The 20,030-nt window shown below is 44.7% G+C and overlaps 1 protein-coding gene and 1 pseudogene across 4 annotated transcripts in view; both read right to left on the bottom strand.

The window, feature by feature from the left end:
* The window catches only part of ASTN2 (astrotactin 2), an 898,930-nt gene that overhangs the window by 375,669 nt on the left and 503,231 nt on the right, over positions 1 to 20,030 (bottom strand). The gene's annotated exons all lie outside the window — the stretch shown is intronic.
* Positions 891 to 17,761, bottom strand: LOC309632889 (small ribosomal subunit protein eS12 pseudogene; annotated as a pseudogene). Its single transcript has one exon. The product of its transcript is annotated as a small ribosomal subunit protein eS12 pseudogene (transcript).

A 20,030-nucleotide genomic window follows, 5' to 3' on the forward strand; every position in this document is an offset into this window, starting at 1 on the left:
TGTCATGAAGGTTGAGGATGTGGAAATCAATTGCTTGTAAACTACCCATGATCACGCCCCTTTGGAATTTCTTCACGGTGCCCCTCTGTGGCAGGTCTACTTGGGTTTGCTGACTGTTGTCATAAGCAGTGCCCGGCCATTCTAAGTTTCTGAACAGGGGAATGACATAAATAGAGATGTGTCTACAAATAATTAAGGAACACTTCAGTTCAGAGCTTCTAAGTCTGGTTCAGTGTGTCTTGAGTTTTGGCAACAGAAGATCCAGATGAAGATTCAGGGCTTTTGGAGAAGGGTATTGAGAGAGGACACTGAGTTTCAGGCGGTCGTGACCAGGAGGGATGTCTGTCTTGTGCCTTATGAGAGAGACCAGCAGAGGGCAGAAGACAGGGGAAGGGAGGCCTCCATCACAGCCCTGCCGCCATCTGGAAGAGCACGGAGCAAGGAGGAGGGAAGGAGGAAAAGCAGAGAATGCACCTTGAGACCAATGGTAATAGAGTTGCTTCTAAATTCAGTCTCACACCCAGTCAGGCAGGCTTTATCTAGAGGCCCTGTTTCTTATGAATCCGGGGCCTGAGCTTGGGGACCTAGGAGGCCGTGAAGTACAGAGGAAGCCACTGAGCCTGGAACCCAGGAGAGTAGGTTCAAGTCCTCTGCTCTGCTGCTCAGGTGAAAGATCCTGGACAGGCACTTTCCTTTTCCCGAGCCTCAGGATAATTTGCTCATTCATTTGGCAGCATGTTCATTCATTCATTCATTCATTCAGCAAATATCTATTGAATGTCTACTAACTAGCATGTACTACCAATTCATTCATTCATTCATTCATCCAGCAAATATCTATTGAATGTCTACTAACTAGCACGTACTACCAATCCATTCATTCATTCATTCATTCAGCAAATATCTATTGAATGTCTACTAACTAGCATGTACTATCAATTTAGACATATGCAGGAAAATTGGTTCTTTATGTCAAAAGGAGGCCCTCGGTGGTACTGCTCAGGGAGTATGGGGGAGCCGTGGGCTCCTCCCTTCTGGGTTTATCCCCTTGTCTCTACTTCTTAAGGATCTGGGTGGACCTAGATCAGGCAGCAAAGAGCCACAGACTCGCTGACAGAGAGACGTACAGCACAGGGGAAGATGCAATTACCGCCTACAGGCCCGCGTTGCCTGTCTTGTTCTAGACAAGGCCACTATTTGGCCTGCTGGGCTGGGTGGATAGAAAAGACAGAGTGTGGGGGAGGAAGGAGGTGGAGACCGTGCTTACGGGCAAGTCCCAGGGTCCGTGAAGCACTCAAGTGCAGACGGTGTACAAGCATGTGGAGGAACTGACTTCTTCTGCAAATCGTGTTTTCTTTTTTGGTGGAGGAAAGACTTTGCTCTTTTAGAAATATCAAATGTTGGGCATTATTCTACATATAGTAAAGACTGTGGTGTATAAAAAAAGAGTCCCTTCCCTCATGGTATTTATATTCTACTAGGAAGAGAAACTTCAAACAAATTTAAAAGGATTAAAGAGTTAAATGGCTGAAGTGTTGTACAGTTACTGTGACAGAACGAGGCTAGGGAGCGTTGGCGGTGGGCTGAGGGGTGGCGTGCTGGTTTACTAAGACGTCAGGGAAGTCCTGTGGGGTCATGGAGATGATCAGCGGGGTAATGAATGCAGAGTGACTAGCACAGCATCTGGTACAGAGCAAGTGCTCAAGAAATCACTGCTGTTAGTGTTATTGTGAATTACGTTCTAAATTCCTTCTCTGAACGTGGGGACAGCAATGCCTATTTCATAGGGTTGCTGAGTAGATTAAATTCGGAAATATGTAAAAAGAAATTTATGTGACAAATTCAATACGGGATTATTGAGAGCCAGCCATGTTTCAGGGGAGACTGGCATAAACAAACACATAAATGCATAGTATAAAGTCAGAGTGGTGAGTGAAGGACGGAAAAGAACGCAGAGGCCGAGATCGAGATTCCTGGTGTGGGGAGACCAAGGACCTCCAAGGCTTGAGGAGATGACCTTTGAACAGAAGCAGGGAGGAAGTGCTGGAGAGAACAGGGCTGGGGAAAGCATGTCACAACGGGAGGAAACAGCAGGTGCAAAGGCCCAGAGGCAGGGGTGGGGTTGGCCCTGAAAGGAGCATCAGGGGCCAGTGGATCTTGGAGGTGACAGCAGAGGTTTTGGGTACGAAGCAAAGGTGCTGGAGGATTTTGTAAAAGGAGTATGATGATCTGATTTACCGTTTAAAAGCATAACTCTGTGTGTAGTGTATATTATTCATCTTATTCATCTTGGTGTATCATGAGATCAGAGGTAGCATAGGCAAATGATGTGACACTCGTTCTAAAAGCAATGTATTCGTTGCATGCCTATTATGTGTAGGCTGCTAGATACAGCAGTGTAGATGGAGACAGCCACTACTTCTTGCCCTTGGGGACCTTCTGATGGTTCTATTGGCACAGTGTAGATACTTCATAAATTATCATCACTTGATATGAACTAATATATATTACATTGCATTATATTTTACTATATGAATAGCACAGCATTTGTATTTTTATCTCTCTTGCCCCCAAAGTGACAGTGTTACAATTCACCAGAGGCTCATTCTTGAGGAGAAAGGAGCAGCAAAAGAAAAAAAAAAAAAAAAAAGAGGAGGCAGAAGTAAGCACAAGGGAGCAGGGGCGTGAAATTTCTCACCACTGTATCTCTGACTATGTGGCTATAACCGTCCTCTCATTTGACTGTCTGGTGGACTCCTATTCACATTCCGGAGCCCAGCTCACTCTTCGCCCCCTGGAATCCAAGAGCCCTCCCTCCACCGTGCCACTCGGTCTGAACTGCTGTCCCCTGCCTGTCCACCCTCCTGGATCCCGGATGCATCCCTCCTGAGGCACCTTGAGGGACACATGAGTATGATGTTTACTCACAGTGTTCATTCTTCTCGTTTATTGGGTTGGCCAAAAAGTCCATTTGGGTTTTTCCATAACATCTTACAGAAAAACCCAAGCGAACAGTTTGGCCCACCCAATATTTGTATAACCTCAGAGATTAACACAGGCTCTGATGCGGCTGGTGTAAAAAAACATCTACAGAAGAGAGAAAGGGAGAGAGGAAGAGAGGGAGGAAGGGAGGGAGGAAGGGAGGAGGGAGAGAAAGGAATACAATTCTTTCCTTCTTTTCCAGGCAATGCTAAAGCTCATTTCAACCAGCAAGTGCTGAGCTTACTGATCAACATTTCTGAGGTACTGAACTGAGTTTCTATTGACAGAAGTAACTAGCAACTAGGCTGGGGGAGAGAGAAACGTGCTGACAGCCAGCAAATCATAGCCCTGATATCAGAGTGCCTGCCTATGCCAAGGGGGACAATCATTAATTTCCTGTTCCTTCACAGTTCCATTTCTTGGGCTGACTGACAAGTTCATTTTAGGGATTCATCAGGCCCTTTATAAATAAACTCCCTTCTTATGCCATGTTTCTAACTGCACCTGCCACCCAGATGATCGGCTGCCTGGGACGCACATAAACATTTCAAATTGCTAGCAATAGCTCAACATAGTAGTTAAAGGAAATCTTCCCATTTCTGTATTATATAATCAAGAGGGCCCAATTCCCCGGGCTCAGGCATCTCTATTCTGTGCACAGAACTGAAGAAGATTTCATTTATTGATTCCCTTCCCACCCACCCCCCCACCTTTAAATAAATGATACCCAAGCATTTAGTTACAAAATCATTTGTTGGCATGCAGACCTTGAAATTAAGTCCCCTGTAAAAGCTGTGTGACTCTGAGTAGGGTACTTAACCTCTCTGAGCTTCAATTTTCTTGCGTGAAAAATGTGGACACATTGTGAATGGCACTGTTGCTAAAGAAGACAAGAGCATGTTTAAAGAGGGGAGACGCACTTGTAATATTATCTCATTAAGTCTCATAATGAGTCAGCCTCATGATTGCTATCTCCATTTTACAGGCAAGCAAATCATGTCTCCAAGAAGGGAAGTGGCCTTTTCCTGGCTGGTAGTGGCAGAGGTATGAGATCAACCTAGTTCTGCCTGAGGCAGCTGCTCAAAGAAAGGCAATTTCTCATTAATCTTGTTAGTGATTTTACCTCTCTGCCTGGCCTAAAATTCCATTTGGTGCCAGTGGCCTTGAGGTTAGCCTAGGAAGAACTCAGCTCTCTGCTAGCCTTCACATACACAAAGCAATTCCGGTCTCTCTAGAAACAATTTTGCAGGCTCCACTCATCAAAGCAAAGTTCTTAGAATCCAAATGACTGGTGTTGCTGCATCTAATGTATTTGTATTCACTGTTCAGTTTATTTTGCTAACAGTAGCCAGAGGTACCTTGATATTTGCATTAGTATACAATTTCTCTTAAAGACTGTTTATTTTTGAAAAGGTTCTGAGTAGTTCTAACTATTAACTTGAGCAGGAAAATTTCTCTGCTTAAAGACAAGGAGCCATATGCGGTGGAGCTTCGGGGCTGAGACAGACATTTACTGAATACCTACTGTTCAGTGATCAGTGGTATTCAGTCAGCCTGGTCCTCTGGCAGCTTCTGTTAGAGTCGGGAAATGAACATTAATCCCATAATGCTATGTCTCCTATGTGTCAAACAGGGAGCGGGGCAAAATGTGCTATCTTACCCCAAACCCATGAAACAGCACCTGTGTTCCTTACCCCCCTTTTATAGATGAGGAAACTGAGGCATAGCGAGGCCTGGGGACAGGCACAGTACTCCACAGCAAGAAAGTGGAGGATCTAGAATTTGAATGCAGGCTGGGATGAGCAATATGGTACCACTTGATTCACAGCTGGGCTCTGAGCTATGAGGTGAGGTTACTCCAGCTGGGTAATGGGCATATGGAGATCTATTGCACCAGTCTTTCTACTTTTGTATATGTTTGATATTTTCCATAAAAAAAAATATATATATATATATATATATATATATATTTTTTTTTTTTTTTTTTCTTTTTTAAGTGCAGGCTCTGGAACCAGACTGCCTAAGATCTTAACTGTGAAACAGAAGTAACAATACCACTCTGGACATGGGGTTGCTCTAAGCATAAAATGCATTAACACAGACAAAGGCATTTAGAACTGGTCACAATGTAAGTATTCAAGACCTGTTAGCTGTTATTTTTTTTTTGTGCCATGTGGCCTGTGGGATCTTAGTTCCCAGAACAGTGATCGAAGCCGTGCCTCCTGTAGTGGAAGCACCTAGACTTAACCACTGGAAGTCCCTTAGCTGTTATTTATTGTAACAGCTAAGATGGAAAGGTCTGCCGTGTTCCTTGTCTAGCAAGCCCTTCCCCAAGTATTACTGAATATAAGGAAATTCACCACCACCTTCCTGAGAAGATTTGAAGTGTTATTTGATTTGCCTGAAAATATAAACTTGACTTAGAAATGTAAATGAACCAGTCATATATCTACTTAGAGTATTTCATGTATTACTTTAGTAATACCCCTACCTGTTTAAAATCTCACATTACACATAATAATACATTTAGAATTACTGCTCTTGCCTACTCTTTTTGAACAAAACTACTGTATTCCAACTCTTTACCTGTAATTCCTGATCTAGCCTAATGTATCTTCCCCCAAGCAGTTGTTGTTTAAAAGAAATTAGTTGCAGAAATACCCTTCATGTGTGAGAAAGCCATACCCAAGGTGACAGCCTCCTCTGTCGGGTGAATTTGTGGAGTAGGTGCTGCCCTCATATACAGACATTTACGGTTGGTTACCTGGTCTGAGGGTAGATGGTTTGTTAAAGAGGCAAAGGGGAGGGGGCTGGTTAAAGTGGGTGGGGTGGCTGGGGGCCTGATTTGCAGGAAGCAAAGGAGAGAAGATGGATAAAGCTAAATGTCAATCCTGGTCAGGCCAGGCTATACCCTTATCCAGCTCACTGACTTTTAATCAATTTTTTTTTTTATTAGAAAAGTCATACATTGATGTTTTAAGGTGTTTAGAAAACACTGAAAAGTAAAAAGAAAAACAAATCCATTAATCTCGCTGCCTAGAGAGAGCTACAATTGTTATTGTGCTATCTTTGATCCAAGCACAAATGCTCTTTCCCCAGACAGCCTCTTGGCTCAAATGTCACCAGCTCAATGTCATTGGATGACCACCTCATATTAGGGGTGCCAGATTTAGCAAATAAAAATTCAGGACATCAGTTAAATTTGAATTTCAAATAAACAGCCATTTTTTTCTTTTTAAGTATAATGTGTCCCAAATATTGCAATTGTTCATTGTTTTCCAGAAATTCATACTTTTCACTCCAGGGCAGCAACAACCGGCCATCCCTACTTCCTTACTTCAGTCAGATACTGACCAAAAGCCTCTTCCATGCAGGCTCTGCTCACACAGGCTAAAGGGGGATCCCAATGCCAAGACAGACATTTACCTGCCAGTTTCTAGAAAGAAAACACGTGGGCCCCCTTTCTGCCCAGGACTTGGGGCTAAATTGGGCTTTACTCTTGGTTTTCAAAAGAAAATGGTAAGTAGGAACATGTGTTGAATGATCACTGATATTTGAAGGTGACCAAAAGAAATATAAGTTCTTTTTAAAAATACAATGACTCCATTTCAATTAAAAAAGGAAAAAAAGCCAAATGGCAGCAATCACATAACAGTAGGAGCCCAGTGCCCTGCTGTGCGCGTCAGGGGTATTTTCTGTTATTCTGACAGCAATCTCTATGCCTCCTTTTACAGGTGAGCAAACAGAAGTTCAGAGGGGGCAGGTGATTTGCCCAAAGTCTCAGTTAATCAGGGAGGAGCTGGGATTAGGATTCGAGGTCTGTTTGAAAGGAAAACTCCTGCAGCAGTTTTGGACCTGAGGCTCCCAGCAGTAGACTGTGAAAGCAACCAGCTTTTCGGAAGTGCTCTTGGTCACGTTATTTATTTATGGCAAAGGCACTTTGCCTCCCTGTGCATTTATGAAAGCGGCCCCACGAGAAGGGAGTCTTTGGGCCGAGATCTCGGAGACCCAGCCCGTTCTGAAAGCAAACTTTACATCCATTTGTACTTACTAAGCACACAAGTCTGGTCTTGACTGTCTCTGTTTTTAAAGGGGTGCGAGTGGAAGCAGGGAGGGGGTGGGAGAGGAGGTCAATTAAGTCTGGACGCTGGAAGGCTCTCTGGAGTAGGTGGTACCCTATCAAGGCTCTAGTAGTTTGGGCACAGTTTCCACAGAATCCAATTCTCCCGAATTAAACAGGACGGCAAATGAAGACTACATTGATTTTCTGCTCAGGTCAATACGTAAGATAAATTGACCAGAAGAGCTAAACACTGATCAGGGTGAACTGAACATCAACATTTGCTAAGAACAGAGGGAAGAGAAACATATATATCAGAAAAATGGAGATGGCGATAGCGCGTCGGGGCAACTGCTTGGTATCCAGCGAAGGTCTGTGTTTAAGGATTAATATTTTAGTCAGGTCTTTCCCATTAAAAAAAAAAAAAAGCAGTGGAATTAACTTATTACAGTAAAACTTCATTTAGTCAGACTGATTGCTGGGAAGACTGATTGCCTTTTTTTTTTTTAAAGAATGTCATTGAATTAAAATGCACAGATATAAATGCAGCACAAAGAGCACTGCACGGAGAGTCAGAAGACCTGGGTCACTGGCCTGTGACTTGTTAAGAGCAGCGAATCATATATTATTCATTTCTTGTATCCCCTTACGCCTGGCACAGACCCTGGCATACAGATGCAGTCTTTGAGTTGCGTGAAGAGCAGACCTTGAGACAAGGATTTGGGTACAGGTAGTTGATTTGGGAGGTGATCCCAGGAAGCAGGTGAGGGGCTGGGAAGTGAGAGAGACAAGGGAGGGAGGAAAGCTAACAAGGGTGTGTTAATAAGTGGGTCACCATGTGGGAAACGGTTGCAGTCTTGCTGGAGTCTCTCAGAGGCTGGGTACGATGCACCCAGAATCTTTCCACCAAGGGGCAAGGAACCTGGGGTATTTTTCCACCAGCTTCCTGTCTGTCATTTGTTGAGGGTTGTGCCAATTTTCTGAGGGTATTACTCCTACCACTGCCCCCCTCCCAAGTTTCTTCTAAAGCCCGAAGGCAGAGAGAGTCAGGTGTAGCGCATACCTGAAGATGTAGGTGACCGCTGCCAAGAGCCAAGAGGAGGTGGGAAGGACACAGGTAAACAGTAAAGCTCGCTGAGGGCATGCAAGAAGGACCTCTGGGTACTGTGACCACGGTCAAGTCCCTTCGTCTCTCTGGGCATCAGAATCTAACCTTAAAAGGAGAGGTTTGAATCTTTACATTCCCTCCAAGACTGAGTGTCAGTAACTCTGTAAACCAGATGGTCAATCCAGATCCCAGGATCAGAGGCCCTTCTGAAAACTGCTTCGCACACAGATAAAAATGATCTATAACGAGCATTCCACTTGTTAGCTTTTAAGTGTGAGCTTTTCAAGGGTGCAAACATACACGCATAGATATATGTGTACAAGGTGATCACCGAGGCACTGTTTGTAACAGCAAAGCATTGGAAACAACCTAAATAACCTTCAATCAGGGCACTGTGGAATAAAAATGGTATATTCACGTGCTGGAATGTTCTCCTGCAGTTAAAAGGAATGGACTGACTCTATATGTGTCAACATGGGTAGAGCTCAAAAATTATTTCTGAGGGGAAAAGCAAGATGCAGAATGTTATATATAGTATGACACCATTTAAGAAAACAGGCACACATTAGAGCTTCCCTTTGGGTAGGTGACATATATGGAAAAGTATTTTTAAAGGACTGAAAAGCGACAACAAACTCATTTAAAGTTATGTTGGAAAGATTAAAACCGCATTTACACGAGTGGCTAATTTTGAGGAGAGAAACTCAGAAATAAAGAAAGGATGGGACTAGCAATGGTGAATGTGGGTGGGACAGTCAGGGTGGTTTCAGCTTTAGTGATATTTTTCTAATTTATAAAAGCAGAATCGAATCATGCATTTTTAAGTCAACTCTAAAAATGAGAAATGTCTAGTACACAGTCTGGTCATCACAGAAGACAACAATAATGTGGAAAGAGTTTGGAAAATGGAATCAGACCTAGTAATCCTAGCAGATAACTTCTCTGCTAAGAGTCTCTGACTCTCCAGTTGCAAAATGGACTTTGCAAAGCTGAGCGCCAAAAAGTAGTCAATAGTGTCTCCTGTCTGGGGCATAATTTGCATTCACATATTGTTTGTTCCCTGCACCCTGGAAAACAGGACATGCATTTTTTTGCCATGTTTCTTACACTTAAAAAAAAAATCACTCCTTTAATGAATTAAAAGGTGAAGTTCCTTCCTAGTCTCCATGGAGTCAGGAAACTGATTTAATGGATTCAGAATTAATGAGTTTTTTAAAGTTTTTCTAATTGTCATAGTGTCAGTCAGGGTTTTAACTGAGCAAGGTTTCAGCTGAACTGGAACACGTCCTTTGCCTTGCTTTGTGGGTATCAATGAGTATTACAGAGGGGCCACTTCACAAGGACAACACCAGCAGTGGGATCAAAGTCAAAGTGTCATTCAATGACCTTGAGTTAGAACTGGTGGGGTTAAGTCCACACAGGCGAAGCTGTCAGCGCAGGGGAGCATCTTCTGTAAGAGTGCCTTAAGCTTTCAGGACCTTGTGCTTCTACTAGGCTAGTCCTCCACCTGGAATTCCATCTTTTCCCACAATGTCCACATGCCTACATCCTATTTTTCTTGTTTTTTTTTTTTTAAATTAATTAATTTATTTATTTATTTTTGGCTGTGTTGGGTCTTCGTTTCTGTGCGAGGGCTTTCTCTGGTTGCGGCAAGCGGGGGCCACTCTTCATCGCGGTGCGCGGGCCTCTCACTATCGCGGCCTCTCTTGTTGTGGAGCACAGGCTCCAGACGCGCAGGCTCAGTAGTTGTGGCTCATGGGCCTAGTCGCTCCGCGGCATGTAGGATCTTCCCAGACCAGGGCTCAAACCCGTGTCCCCTGCATTGGCAGGCAGATTTTCAACCACTGCGCCACCATGGAAGCCCCATCCTATTTTTCCTGATGTCATTTTCTCCATGTAGTCTTCATGGATACCTCCTCCCTCCACAACAATGACCATGATGCTGATGGCAGCTACCATTTACAGAGCAACATTAATTACCAGGGACCATGCTGGGTTTTCATCTAATCCTCATGGCAACCCTGAGAACTAAGCATCCATATTCCCATTTTATGGATGAAGAAACCAAGGCTCAGTGAGTGTGGAAGGATGTTAACAGGGAGGGGTGGGGGTCACCATTTTCTAGGGGCTCTGCTTTTTGACACCTCTCTCCCTTATCATGTTCTTGGCTTCTGAGGGTCTACGGTTTTCTTGTTATTGATTTATAGAGAGAGAACTCATTTTCAGAGATTGTCCTGGGCTGTATTCCTTGGGCTTAATCCTCAGAAACAGAAAGTTTAAACACAATCAGAGAAAAACAATAGAGCCCTGTGAAATGATGCATTCTTTGCGGCAGGAGGCTTCCCACTCATACTAGCTAATCCTACAAGATGACTGAGGAAGAGGATGGGACATCTGGCCACCAGTGCAACCCCTCGAGGCTACCCCCAGCTGGGGAGGGTAGGAGCCTCCAGCAGTTTCCAGAATAGTTTCCATCACAAAGTCCCAAGGGTGAGTCTCCAGTAGGAAAAGTCTCTCACCACCAGCCTAAGTGCTCCTTGCCTGCTCCCTCCTCCCTCTACCCACTGTCTCTCCTTCCTCTTCTCCCCTCCACCCACACCTCCTTTAAGTTCTGAGGCTCCACAGGAAGCAAGTGGGAGGAGACAATACATTTATTACACACTGTGAGGGAACCAGCAGTCCGGTTCTATTCTTTAGGGTTTCTTTGCCTTAGGTTAGCTCCTGGCTTGCCAGGCGGTAAAACTATTTACTACATCAAATGAAGATTTTTTTTTGTGGATTTCTTGAAAACCATGATAGAAGTGTGAAAAAATGTGTCCAAGATCAAACGTAGTGGCTATAATTTGCAAGTTCTGAATCCCAAACCCTCTTCTGGTTACTGATATTGTGTGTGTGTGTGTGTGTGTGTGTGTGTGTGTGTGTGTGTGTGTGCTTAAAGCTGCATTATTCCTATAGCAATTCTTACTTTAGCTCCCCTTACATGACTGCTATTGATGTACCTGAATCACCTTGAGAGCAAGACCCAGCTTGGATTCATCTCTGCATCTTCCAACAGCTCAGCATCATAGAATAAGTGCCCGTAAATGATTGTAGGAACAAATGGGAGAGTCAGGGACAACCTCGGTGTGCTGACTCTTAAGCTTTCCTGCACATGACATCTCAGTGCAGACAGCGATGTGGATGGGGCGGCACTGTCCCAGCAAAGGGCAGCCTCTGCAGGACCTCAAAGGTGAGGAGACTGCAGGCAGGAGGCCGGAAAGGCCAGAGCAGCCTGGCAAATTGGTTTGGGACAGGCAGCTCCAAACCACGCAGATAACTGAGACCTGGTTGCTTTGATGATCTCCTCCTTGGAGGAAGGTCACTGAAATAAGATCAGCCTTTCCCAAATTGTTCCAAGGAAGTATGCTAATGGAAAAAGTTCCTGGAGTCAAATATATTTGAGAAATGATGTGCTGAACTAAGTTAAACAAGGTCTTTACTTCAGGACTTTTCAGAGGAAGTGCACGTTGTAAATATTCAGAAGGGGAAAAAAATGAAGGCGGCATTTTCCCCATTGATACACCATAAAAACCACGGTCCCAGAGCATTGTATAGGGCTACCATTCCACAGGAAGTGGGTACGACACCCCACCCAACCGCTTAAAGGACAAGTTGTGGGGAACAAAAAAGAGTCCAATGAAATTATCTGAAAGAATAAGAATCATTTCTCAAGAAAGAGGGCTCAGGGGGAGCCAAGACAAGAAGCCCACCTTCTTCCCTCTGCAAAGACTAGCCAATGTCACAGGACAGATAAGGGGGTGTTATGGAATCATGCTTGACACCTACCTTTCTCTCTCTCTCTTTTTTTTTTTTGAGGAACAAGAGCCCGGTTTTTTTATTTGATCAGTTCTTGCATTGGAAGTGCTACTCAGTGACATCCTTGGCCTGAGCCTCCTTAACCACCACGCAACTGCAACCGACCCCTTTAGGGGGTTTTCCCTCACTGTCACTTTTACAGAGGCCTACGCATTCCCCTAGATTCTTGCTGTCATCAATCTTAATCAGGTTGATTTGGTGCTCGGCACAAAGGGCCTCCACCCACTTGACCTATATAGGCTCATCGCAGTTGGATGCAAGCACACAGAGATGCGCTTGGTGCTTGTCCAAGGCTTTGGCAGCTTCACGAATTCCACGTGCTAGGCCATGGTGGATGAGGGCGGTCTTCAGCACCTCTTGCAGCGCAGTATTAACGTCCATTACACCTCCTCCGGCAGCGATGCCTTCCTCGGCCAGGGCGGTGGGTTTCGGGTGCAGCCAAATCTCCAGGGCACCGGAGCTTCCGCCTCCGCGCAACTCCGCGGCGGCAGGGGGAGAGCCCTTTCTCTCTTTAAGGAGATATGAACTTCAGAATACTTCCTGAATCTAAACCCTTTTCCCGACCTCTACTGCCACCACCCGGACGCAGGCCACCATCACCTCTCACCTGGATTACTGCAGTATCCTTCTACCTGTCCTCCTCACCTGCGACCTCCCTCCCTTACAGTCTATTCTCAACAAAGCAGCCACAGTGTTCCTTCTGAAAGTTTGGTTAGATCATGTTTCTCTTTTTTTCAGGATCCTCCAATAGCTTTCCATTTCTTTCAGAGGAAAAGCTCAAGTTCTTCTATGACCTGGCCACCTACTGCTCCTTTGACATCACGTCTTACTGCTCTTCTCACTTCCTACCGCAGGAACACGGATCTCATCATTCTTCAAACACCCCAGACATTCTGTGCCTCAGGGCCTTTGCACTGGTAGTTCCTTCTTCTCGGAATGTTCTTTCCCCGGATATATACACACTCATTCTCTCTTCTTATTTAATTTTATTGTTCAAATGACATATTCTTGGAAAAACCTCCCTGATTATATTATTTAAAATTGCTACTCTCTTACCATATGACCCAGCAATCCCACTACCGGGCATATACCCAGAGAAAACCATAATTCAAAAAGGTACATGCACCCCAGTGTTCACTGCAGCACTATTTACATCATGGAAGCAACCTAAATGTCCATCAACAGACGAATGGATAAAGAAGATGTGGTACATATATACAATGGAATATTACTCAGCCATAAAAAGGAACGAAATTGGGTCATTTATAGTGATATGGATGAACCTAGAGTCTGTCATACAGAGTGATGTAAATAAGAAAGAGAAAAACAAATATCGTGTATTAACGCATATAAATGGAATCTAGAAAAATGGTACAGATGAACTGGTTTGCAAGGCAGAAACAGAGACACAGATGTAGAGAACAAACGTATGGACACCAAGGGGGGTGGGGGGGTGATAGTGGTGGGATGAATTGGGAGATTGGGATTGACATATATACACTAATATGTATAAAATAGATAACTAATAAGAATTTGCTATATAAAAAAAAAAAATTGCTACTCTCACCCCACACTCCAGACCCCCTTATCCTGCTCTTTTTTTAATAGCACTTATCACCTCTAACTTGCTACATACTTTATTTGTCATGTTATTGTCTGTCTCCCCCACCACCACCCCTCTCTGCTTGAATATAAGGTCCATGATGACAGGGGTCTTTGTTTTATTTTCTGAAGTATACTTAGCATCTAGAGTGGTGCCTAGTAAATAGTAAATATTTGTGATAGATTGTATTTTCCAAAGATAGCTGCAACACTATCTCCCATCCCACACACACTTCTTCCAGGGTGACCTTGGCACTCTTTTCATTGAATGCTAGGGTCTCTGCCTCTTTTCCTTGAAACTGGCTTGATGTGTATGACTGTGTCAACCAATAAAGTACAGTAGAAATGATGCTCTGTGACTTCCAGGGTTAGGTCATAAAATGCCATCCCATGCACCTTGCTCTCTTGGAACTCGACCACCATACTGCATGGGAGCCCAAGCGGTCCATGGAGAGGCCCAGTTGAAAAGTTATTGGGTCCCTCAACCTGCAGCCCCATCTGAGCTCCCAGCTGGCAGCGAGCACCAACTTGAATGCCATCTTGAAAGTGGAGCCTCTCTCGCCCTAGGTGAACCACTCCAGCTGACTTGCATAGAATGGCTGAATCACTCACACTGAACCTTGCCCAGTTATATAAAGGTTAATGAACAAAATAAATGATCAGGAGAATGGTGTTGCCTCAGCCAGACCACCAGGACTAAACTGGAATTTTACAGTCAGGGATTCCCTGGTAGCATTGAAATCACTCCTCAAAGGCAGGTCGGATGTCAGGGCACTGGTGTGAGAGGCCTAGGCTTGGCAATATCCCGACCTCCATGCCAAGCCCACCTCCTCCTCTTCCTGGACAGGAGACAGATTCCCTCTCTGGGCCTCAGGTTCCTTGTGAGAAGGATTAAATGAGATGACACAGTTAGAGAGTTCAGATCAGGGTGTGGTATGTGACAGTCACAAGACTAGTTTGATATTCTTTTCCTTCCATGCAGAGGTCTGGAGCCCAAAGGAAATAAGTCTCGAAAGCCTCTTTGCTTGCATGACCAGGCAGGTGCCCCTGTGGACGGGCTTACCGGGGACGGGCGCGGCTGGCAGTCAAGAAGGGATAGGCTCTCACCTGCCTCCGGGTCTCTGCCAGGAACACTGTTCGCCACCCTCCCTCCCTCTGCTTTTGGCTTCACTAATGCCTGCTAATTGTTTGAGTCTCAGGAATTAATTATTAATTGCATCTAGAAGGCCCCATCAGCCTCCCATGGGTGGGATTTCTGCTGCGTGCCCCAGGGCACCCATCCCTCTACCAACCTGGCCAGCATCACACCAGAAGGTGAGTGCCTTCCATCCCTCTCCTTTGCCTGCACGAGGTGAGGACAGGCACAGGGATTCTCGTGCCTTTGCTGAAGCTCCAGTGCCTACCACAGGGCCTGGCATAACAATCATGTGAATAACTGGGGGAAATCTGTGTCTCTCCAGGACACAGGAGCACCAAGGGTTAAGGCTGTATGAGGCTCCTATGTTGTAGGGGCAGGTACTCTTAGAAGGCCATATGATGGTTTCTTCTTAGGATCCTGAGAGTCTGAGATATAACCAAGAGGTGATAGGTGGGACAGCATGACTCTTCTCAGACACTGGTTAGGGGGTGAGGCTGCTCATCTCCAAGAGGCCAGACCATGCTGTGGTTGAGACCTCATCCTGGGGGCCAGACTGCCTGCTCCCCCATCTTGGCTATGTCACTTACTAGCTGTAGGACCTCCAACAACTTACTTAAGCTCTCTGGGCCTCAGTTTCCTCAACTGTAAAATGGGAATAATGATATCACCTACCCCAGGCATTGGAATTGCAGAGATTTCACCAGTTAATATGTGTAAAGCACTCAGAACAGGGTCTGGCATAGTTTAAGTGCTAAGGAGTGTCTGTTATCAATCTGCCTGTTGAGTAGGATCTATATCTGTTCTCTACAGCAGAAAGGTCTGGGCCTCTTCCATCTCTTCAAAAATTCACATAACAAACAGGATTATAAAAATAAACTCGAGATCCAGGCCGTGTGATGAACATCTTTCAGTCCTCCAGTGCTTTTCTGGGACTAAATGCTCCAGAACTCAATTTGGAGGTAATGTCAGAGCTCTGTGTTTGCAGTGAGACTACGAGGCCCAAGCCAAATGTCTCCAGCACTGTCCTCCGAGATAACTCTCCCCCAGCCCTCTAAAGGCCCCTCTACGCCCTCTTTTTGCAAAGAATGGGGAGTAAACCAAGCCTTCGGAAATCTTCCCCGTCTTGGAAGCCTCCTAACACCACCTCCTTCCTCGGAGTCCGGGTTATTTCAGGAGACTAAAAAGATCACCCAGGGAGCTAATCTTTGGGCTTCACTTCTGGGGGAGAGGGTGTGGGCAGGTGGGAGAGACAGATTTTTCTTGTACAGCAGAGCGCGTGTTCCTTTTTGAAAAGTCCTAGCGGAAATAAATGTACAACTTACTGTGGGCTGCGAAGAGCCACCAGCAGGAGCTGGAGTGATACAAAAGGGGCATTTGTGCCGGCACAAAACATTTAGCACTTTACCAAGACGTGCACAGGATATAAAAGGAGACGAAGCCTCCGCGAATCCACCAGGCAAGCGACGCGCCCTGAATGCTGGACGGCCCCTCACGCACCCCGACACACAGTCTCTCTCCTCTCCCGGGGGCCCCTGCCTCCTCTCGCGTGGAAGGGAGCTCTGCGTGAGGGCAGGTGTGCAAGGCCAGGCCTCCTGCTCAGGTGCTCGCCTTGTCTTCCTAAGCAGACCTGCCCACCCGCACGTTCAAGAGGACAGCTGGAAACCCGGGTATAACGAGACGAAGCATTAGAAAGTTATACATTAAAGTAAGACACTCCATAAATGTGTTTTATCCTACTCAACTGACAAGTATACAGGGGTCCCCCGCTTTTCAAAAGTTTGCTTTATGCCAGTTCGCTTTTGCGAAAGACCCACATTCGTACCTCTTTTCAGTAATCAAAAGAAATCCGAAGAGGATTTTCACTTTTGCAAAAAGCAAAAAGCAAAAACAGCGTTCAGTGTTTGTTTTGCAGGGAGCCTTCTAGAAGCAGCTCGCACCCTGAGCAGTGAGACAGGCACCACCAAGCTCCTTACCTGGGAGCTACGCTCAGCATCTCAGCATCAAGCTGCCAGAGCTTTGAACTGTGTCTGTGAGCATCTGTGATTTATTCTCTGCATCCGTTAGCAACATGTGTCCTAAGGTGATCGCTTCTTCACTTTACACCATTTCAGCTTATGAAAGGTTTCATAGGAATGCTCTACTTTTGGACAGCAGGGGAGACCTGTGCCTTCATAACAACCTGGAAGGTGAGGCTCAAATCCAGCTTCCTTGGAAGAGGAGGTGGTACCTCAACATTCACAATGCCCAGAGCATCCAGAGGCATGGGCAAGGGAACGTGGGACTGAGTGTATGCCCAGTCTTTTTTGCTTTAAGGGTCTAGGAATCACACATCCTCGTGAGGAGACATGCAGGAAATACTATCTGCCCTTGAACTTAAACCTGTCTCTCTAGAGCTTTCTTTCATCCTTTTCAGCTTTTCACTCCCGCCCATCACAGGCACACAGAAAAAGCAGATCTCTGTTCTCCACTGACCAGCCAACCCTCAGATGTCGGCCAAAGTCCAGGGGACACCTCCTGTATGGCTGGCTCTGCTCGGAGGCTGGGGATAAGCAGGGGAGGCTGCAGGGACCCTGCCCCCACAGAGCTCACAGGCGACCCAGGGAGACGGCCAGCCAGGCCCACGTGAGCTAACTCAATAACACACATGATAAGGATCAAAGTGAATGATGTGTAAAGCAGACACATCTGGGAGCAAATCCTGGGATGTCAGCCCGTAAAGGGACGAGAGGAAGCTTTTTGTTCGATGTTAAAAAAAAAAAACTAGCAGCAAAACATTCTATTCAAGCTACACTTTTTCTGGGATCTGGGTATAGAAAACTGAAGAAAGCAGAGCTGCTCTCTTGGATTGAAGCAGGTGGGGGCAGGACATGGATGCCTCCAGACTTTTCCCTCTCTTTTCCCTCTGGTGAGCAGAGAACCCGGGTTGCCTCCCCACCTTACAATATCAGGTGTCTGGGCAGCCCCATCCTTAATACTGTTGCTCTAGTACAACCTCCTCACTTACAGGAAGAATGATTTGCTTGCGTGCCCATCCCTCCCCCACGCCCCCCACCCCACCCCGCCATAGACTGTCAGCTTCTAGGAGATGCACCTTGGACCTTGTTCCTTTTTATACCCCAGAGTCTGGCATATAGTGGTCGCTCAGGGAGTGTGGTTGAAATGGATCAAAGGAGAGATGCCAGCCCAGAATTCAAATGTGGAGGGTCTTATGTGAGGTCATTCGGTTAGTGGGATGCTTGAAATCCTTTTTAGAAAAGTAAGGAAATCTTGAGAAAGAAAAACGGAGCTAGAGGAATCAGGCTCCCTGACTTCAGACTATACTACAAAGTTACAGTAATCAAGACAGTATGGTACTAGCACAAAAACAGAAATATAGATCAATGGAACAGGATAGAAAGCCCAGAGATAAACCCATACACATATGGTCACCTTATCTTTGATAAAGGAGGCAAGAATATACAATGGAGAAAAGACAGCCTCTTTAATAAGTGGTGCTGGGAAAACTGGACAGCTACATGTAAAAGAATGAAATTAGAACACTCCCTAACACCATACACAAAAATAAACTCAAAATGGATTAGAGACCTAAGTGTAAGACCGGACACTATAAAACTCTTAGAGGAAAACATAGGCAGAACAGTCTATGACATAAATCACAGCAAGATCCTTTTTGACCCACCCCCTAGAGAAATGGAAATAAAAACAAAAATAAACAAATGGGACCTAATGAAACTTAAAAGCTTTTGCACAGCAAAGGAAACCATAAACAAGACAAAAAGACAACTCTCAGAATGGGAGAAAATATTTGCAAATGAAGCAACTGATAAAGGATTAATCCCCAAAATATACAAGCAGCTCATGCAGCTCAGTATCAAAAAACAAACAACCCAATCCAAAAATGGGCAGAAGACCTAAATAGACATTTCTCCAAAAAAGATATACAGATTGCCAACAAATACATAAAAGAATGCTCAACATCATTAATCATTAGAGAAATGCAAATCAAAACTACAATGAGATATCATCTCACACCAGTCAGAATGGCCATCATCAAAAAATGTACAATCAATGCTGCAGAGGGTGTGGAGAAAAGGGAACCCTCTTGCACTGTTGGTGGGAATGTAAATTGATACAGCCACTATGGAGAACAGTATGGAGGTTCCTTAAAAAACTAAAAATAGAACTACCATACGACCCAGCAATCCCACTGCTGGGCATATACCCTGAGAAAACCATAATTCAAAAAGAGACATGTACCACAATGTTCATTGCAGCTCTATTTACAATAGCCAGGACATGGAAGCAACCTAAGTGTCCATCGACAGATGAATGGATAAAGAAGATGTGGCACATATATACAATGGAATATAATTCAGCCATAAAAAGAAACGAAATTGAGTTATTTGTAGTGAGGTGGGTGGACCTAGAGATTGTCATAGAGTGAAGTAAGTCAGAAAGAGAAAAACAAATACTGTATGCTAACACATATATATGGAATCTAAAAAACAAACAAAAAAATGGTCATGAAGAACCTAGGGACAAGATGGGAATAAAGACACAGACCTACTAGAGAATGGACTTGAGGACACAGGGAAGGGGAAGGGGAAGCTGGGACAAAGTGAGAGAGTGGCATGGACATATATACACTACCAAATGTAAAATAGATAGCTAGTGGGAAGCAGCCGCACAACACAGGGAGATCAGCTTGATGTTTTGTGACCACCTAGACAGGTGGGATAGGGAGGGTGGGAGGGAGGGAGACGCAAGAGGGAAGAGATATGGGGATATATGTATATGTATAACTGATTCACTTTGTTATAAAGCAGAAACTAACACACCATTGTAAAGCAATTATACTCCAATAAAGATGTTAAAAAAAAAAAAAGTAGGGAAAATATATAGGTGAGAATTCTCAGGAAAGACAGAAACTGGAGAGAAAAAAGCAGCAGTAAGAAGCTAAAAAATACCTTCAAGTGAGAACCTTATATTATTATCATATCAATAAATATAAAAATATCTATAAACCTAAAAATTTCTCTGCTTGGTATTTTTCTATTTTCATTCCTCTGTTAGCACTTCTTCATTAATCTTCTTACTGACTTATAGTAAAAAGTGCTAACAATTACGAAACAACTATTAAGTATTCTTTACATTCTTTAAGAGCATTGCTTGCATTTTCTCATCTAACGCTCAGAACAACCCTTTCAGCTGGAGTATGATTCCCTTTACATAAATGAGAAAACTGAGAACTCAGAGAGGTTAAGAGGCTCGTTCACGATCGATCA

Source organism: Balaenoptera borealis, assembly GCF_965194805.1.
Source record: "Balaenoptera borealis genome assembly, chromosome: 8".
Lineage (NCBI taxonomy): Eukaryota > Metazoa > Chordata > Mammalia > Artiodactyla > Balaenopteridae > Balaenoptera > Balaenoptera borealis.